This window comes from Sorex araneus, chromosome 11, assembly GCF_027595985.1.
Source record: "Sorex araneus isolate mSorAra2 chromosome 11, mSorAra2.pri, whole genome shotgun sequence".
In the NCBI taxonomy this organism is placed as follows: Eukaryota; Metazoa; Chordata; class Mammalia; order Eulipotyphla; family Soricidae; genus Sorex; species Sorex araneus.
This window is the reverse complement of record NC_073312.1, coordinates 57,975,507-57,981,975: the sequence shown is the minus strand read 5'-3', so window position 1 is coordinate 57,981,975 and position 6,469 is coordinate 57,975,507.

The following is a 6,469-nucleotide window of genomic DNA, read 5'->3' as shown; positions in this document are numbered from 1 at the left end:
TTCATTAAAAAAAAATTAATTAATTTAATTTAAATGCCGCAATAAAATAGTAGTAGAAAGAACACACCAAAAGATATTAATGGAAATTTATAAGAAACCCACTGCCAACATCATACTCAACAGCAAAAGCTGAAAACCTTTCCTCTGAGATCAGTCACTACACAAGGTTGTCTACTTTCTCCGCTATTATTCAATATGTTCTTTGAAGTCCTTGCCACAGTAGTTAGTCAAGAAAAAAGGAATCTAAATTTATAAATAGGAAGTTAAACTACCATGATTTGTAGATAGCATGGTAATATGAATAGATGACTCTAAAGATTCCACTAAAAAACCCTGAAAGAGGGGCTGGGGCAATAGCACAGCGGGTAGGGCGTTTGCCTTGCATCCGGCCGGCCCGGGTTCGATTCCCAGCATCCCATATGGTCCCCTGAGCACCGCCAGGGGTAATTCCTGAGTGCAAAGCCAGGAGTAACCCCTGTGCATCGCCAGGCGTGACCCAAAAAAAAAAAAGCAAAAAAATAAAAAAATAAATAAATAAAAAACCCTGAAAGACAATAAACAAATGCAGCTAAATATCAGACTACAAAATAATGTGCAAAAATAAGTCACATTAAACTGTCCTCAAATATAGAGGGAAAAGGCAGTTCAATTAGAGAAGGTATCACCAAGTAAATGGTGCTATAAGATCCACTCGGGATGGGAGATGCACCCTGAAAGCAGACTATAGACCAAACATGATGGCCACTCAATACCTCTATTGCAAACCTCAAGACCCAAAAGGAGAGAGAGGTAAAAGAGAATGCCCTGCCACAGAGGCGAGGTGGGTGGAGGGGACGGGGTAGGGATGGTGGAGATGGTGGGAGGGATGCTGCGACCATTAGTGGTGGAAAATAGGCACTGATGGAGGGATAGATACTTGACCATTGTATGACTGAAATGTAAGCACGGAAGTTTGTAAGTCTGTAACTGTACCTCACGGTGATTCACTAATAAAAAAAATTAATTAAAAAAAATATATAGTATGACTCTATCTGAGGCTTGAAAATCCCGTTTCGAGATTAATTTCAGACCCTCCTCACCCTCCAGCGCCGGCCCACTGGTCCTATCCCTTTTTCAGGTTAGTGGACTGAACGGGCGCCATCCCATCTGCGCCTGCACCTCCCCACCCCCCCCTTCGCCGTCTTCCTCAGACCCTGGCTCCACCCTTTCTAAGCAATGCCCACCTAGACCCTCATCACCCTCCAGTGCCGGCCCACTGGTCCACTCCCTTTTTCAGGTTAGTGGACTGAACAGGCACCATCCCATCTGCGCCTGCACCTCCCCACCCCATGAGGTCACCCAGCCACATTGTGTTAGTGGGCGTGGCCTCAACACAAGTGGGTGTGGCTTCAACAAAGTGGGCGTGGCCTCCTCTGGAGCAGCTGCCGCAGTTATTTTTTTTTCAGATACCAAGCATTTATTTTGTACTTCTCAATATTCATCACCTATATCCTTGATTATTATCTTAGAGGGCCTTAAAATACTTCCTAAATAAGTTCCTAGCTATTTCCAAATTTTGAAAACTACCAATGAATATAAGCAGCTATTCAAGCCAAAGCTAACGGACCTCACTCTCAAAATGTATTGCTTGAAGTTACACATAAAGAATAGAGGAACATCAGAGAGAGACATGTTCTAGAGGGAGTACAGAAGAAATTGATCACCACTGATCAAGCCCATTCAGAATTCTTTTTCACAACCAGAGGTGAACTTCAAGGTCCCTTTGCCATACTACCACAGCAATATGAAGAAACAGCGCAAATCCCCGCCACAAGGGGAGGACGAAGAAAAGAGTCTTGATGCATCAGTAGACCTTACCTACAAACTGCAGCTCTCCGATAAAGAATTCAGAGGTGAAATCCTCAAGATGTTCAATCAACTCAATCGAAAGTGTGGCAAGGTATTCGTTACATTAAAGGAGGACCTGACAGAAACGATACAACAGACAGCTGAGAAATTACGGGAAGAAATGAGAACGGAAAGAAAAAAACCTACAGAAGGAAATGTCACAAATAAAGGATTCGGTAGATGAATTAAAAAACTCAGTGGGTGCCTTCAACAACAGAATGACTGCAGCAGAGGACAGAATCAGTGAGCTTGAAGATCAGCTCCAGGTAGCCTACAGGCAACAATAATCAATGGGGAGAGACCTCAAAATAGCTCTAGGGAGAATTAGAGTCCTAGGGGATGAATTCAAGAGGAACAACATTAGAAACATTGGACTACCAGAAGGACAGGGAACAAACCCTAATGAAAAAGCCACAGTCAAAAAAATCATTGCTGAAAAGTTCCCAGAGCTGGACAATGCAGACATCCAGATTCAAAGAGCCAGAAGGGTACCAGATAAAAGAGACCCTAACAGAAAAACTCCAAGACATATCATAGTTAGGATGATGGACGTAACAGATAGAGACACATTACTGCAAGCTGCAAGGTCGAAGAAGGAAATCACATACAATGGAGCACCCCTTAGGTTCACAGCAGACCTATCAGAGGAAACCTTTCAAGCTCGAAGGTAGTGGTGGGATATAGTGAAAAAACTCAATAAGATGAATGCTTCACCAAGAATACTTTATCCGGCCAAACTCTCATTCAAACTCGAAGGAATTATACACTATTTTGGGGATAAACAACAACTCAGGAACTTCATAGACTCTAAACCAAACCTAAAAGAAGGTCTAAAGGGGCTACTATAAGACAAGAAAAACCCCTACAAGTGCAACAAACATTTACAGAAAGATGGCACAAAACCCTATGACAATAATCTCTCTCAATGTCAATGGTCTTAATTCACCAATTAAGAGACACATACTGGCAAAATGGATTCAGAGACTCAACCCAACATTCTGCTGCCTGCAAGAAACACATCTGAATAGCCAGAACAAACAGAGACTCAAAGTCAAAGGATGGAAAACAATTCTGCAAGCAAACAACACCCTCAAAAATGCTGGGGTGGCTTTACTAGTATCAGACAACATAGACTTCAGGTTGAAAAAGATTAGAAGGGATAGTGAAGGCCACTTTTTTATTAATCAAGGTATATCTACAGCAGGAAGAAATCACACTCCTAAACGTGTATGTACCCAATGAGGGGCCAGCTAAATACCTGCAACAGCTGCTAACAGACCTTAAGAAGGACATTGTGGGCAACACAATAGTAGTTGGAGACTTCAACACCGCCCTATCACCTCTGGACAGATCAAGAAGATGAAAACTCACCAAGGAAATAATGGCTTTGAAGGAAGAAATAGAAGAGAGAGGGCTAATAGATATATACAGGGCTCTATATCCAAAAAAAAAAAGGGGAATACACATTCTTTTCCAGTGCACATGGAACATTTTCCAGAATAGACCATGCACTGGGCCACGCAACATACCTCAACAGAATCAACAAAATAGACATTGTACCAGCTATATAGAAGTTAATCACGGAAAGATGCAGAAAAATAAATCAAACACCTGGAAATTAAATAGCTCAATGTTGAACAATGAGTGGGTCAGGAAGGAAATCAAGGAGGAAATCAAAAGGTACCTGGAAACAAATGAGAATGAAGACACGAGCTACCAGAATCTGTGGGACGCAGCTAAAGCCGTCTTAAGGGGAAAATTTATAGCTCTGCAAGCATATCTGAGGAAGGAAGAAAGGGCCCACATAAATAACTTGACTTCACAGCTCAAGACCTTAGAAAAGGATCAACAAAAGGAGCCCAAACCAGACAGAAGGAAAGAGATAATAAAACTTAGAGCAGAAATTAACGACAAGGAAACCCAAAAGACAATTCTAAAGATCAATGAAACCAAGAGCTGGTTCATTGAGAAAATAAATAAGATTGATAAACCACTAGCAAGACTCACAAAGAAAGAGAGAGAGAGAACACTTATAAGTCAAATCAGAAATGAAAAGGGGGACATCGCAACAGAAACCAATCAAATTCAAAAGATCATCAGAGACTACTTTGAAAATCTCTATGCCACGAAACAAGAGAACCTAGAAGAAATGGATAAATTCCTGGATTCCTATAATCTCCCAAAGCTGAACCAAGAAGACCTGGAGTTTCTGAATAGTCCTATTAACATCAAGGAAATTGAAACGGTAATCAAAAGTCTTCCCAAAAACAAAAGCCCAGGCACAGACGGATTCACTAGCGAATTCTTCCAAACATTTCAAGAGGACCTATTGCCAGTTCTTCTCAAGCTTTTCCAGGAAATTGAAGAAACAGAAACCCTCCCAAACAGTTTCTATGAGGCTCACATCTCCCTAATACCAAAAGCAAACAAAGACACCACAAAAAAAGAAAACTACAGGCCAATATCCCTGATGAACACAGATGCAAAGATTCTCAACAAAATATTAGCAAACAGAATTCATCAACTCATCAAAAAGATCATACACCACGTCAAGTGGGATTCATCCCAGGGATGCAAGGATGGTTTAATATATGGAAATCAATCAACATAATCCATCATATCAACAAAAGAAAAGATAAAAATCATATAATCATATCAATAGATGCAGAGAAAGCATTTGACAAGATCCAGCACCCCTTTATGATGAAAACTCTCACCAAAATGGGTATAGAAGGGACCTTCCTCAATATAGTCAAAGCCATCTACCACAAGCCTATGGCAAGCATCATCCTCAATGGGGAAAAACTAAGACCCTTCCCTCTGAGAACAGGGACAAAACAAAGATGCCCACTCTCTCCTCTTCTGTTCAATATAGTACTGGTAGTACTTGCAATAGTGATTAGGCAAGGAAAAGATATTAAGGGCATTCAGGTAGGAAAGGACGAAATCAAGCTCTCACTATTCGCTGATGATATGATATTATACTTAGAAAACCCTAATTACCAAGAAACTCCTAGAAACAATAGACTCGTATAGTAAAGTTGAAGGCTATAAAATCAACACCCAAAACTCCATGGCTTTCTTATATGCAAATAGTAAGAGAGAAGAAAGCGACATGATAAAAAGCTATCCCGTTCACAATTGTGCCTCAAAAAATCAAATACCTCGGAATCAGCTTAACTAAGGAGGTAAAGGACTTGTATAATGAAAACTACAAAACGCTACTTCAGGAAATAAAAGAAGACACGAGGAAATGGAAAAATTTCCCCTGCTCATGGATTGGAAGAATTAATATTGTCAAAATGGCAATTCTCCCCAAAGCATTATATAAATTCAATGCAATCCCTATAGGGATACCCTTGTCATTCTTCAAAGATATGGAGCAAGCACTCCTGAAATTCATATGGAACAATAAGCCCCCAAGAATTGCTAAAGCAATTCTTGGGAAAAAGAAAATGGGAGGAATCAACCTCCCCAACTTCCAACTCTACTACAACAGCTTGGTACTGGAACAAAGGCAGAGCCGCAGACCAGTGGAACAGGGTTGAATACTCTGATACATCCCCCCAAATATATGACCATCTAATCTTTGATAGGGGAGCAAGAAAAGTGAAGTGGAGCAAGGAAAGCATGTTTAACAAATTGTGCTGGCAAAACTGGACAGCTACATGCAAAAAAATGGGCTTAGATCTCCACCTATCACCATGTACAAAAGTCAGATCAAAATGGATTAAAGACCTCAACATCAGACCAGAATCCCTAAGGTACATTGAAGACAAGGTTGGCAAAACCCTCCATGACATTGAAGCCAAAGGTATCTTCAAAGCTGCCATGCCACTGGCCAAGCAAGTGAAAACAGAGATAAATAAATGGGACTACCTCAAACTAAGAAGCTTCTGCACCTCAAGAGAAACAGTGACCAAAGTACAAAGACAATCTACAGAATGGGAAAGGATATTTACGCAGTACCCATCCTATAAAGGGTTGATAACAAGGATATACAATGCACTAGTTGAACTCCACAAGAAGAAAACTGAAAACCCGATCAAAAAATGGGGTGATGAAATGAACAGAAACTTTCCCAAAGAAGAAATCCGAATGGCTCAGAGGCACATGAGAAAATGTTCAACATCACTAATCATCAGGGAGATGCAGATCAAAACAACCATGAGATATCATCTCACACCACAGAGTCTGGCCCACATCCCAAAAAACAAAAACAACCGGTGTTGGCTTGGATGCGGGGAGAAAGGGACTCTTCTTCGCTGCTGGTGGGAATGCCGACTGGTTCAGCTCTTTTGGAAAACAATATGGACGATTCTCAAAAAATTAGAAATTGAGCTTCCATTTGACCCAGCAATACCACTCCTGGGAATATATCCCGGAGAGGCAAAAAGGTATAGTAGAGATGACATCTGTATTTCTATGTTCATTGCAGCACTGTTTACAATAGCCAGAATCTGGAAATAAAAATCAGAGTGCCCCAAAATAGATGACTGGTTAAAAAACTCTGGTACATCTACACAATGGAATACTATGTAGCCTTCAGAAAACATGAAGTCGTGAAATTTGCATATAAATG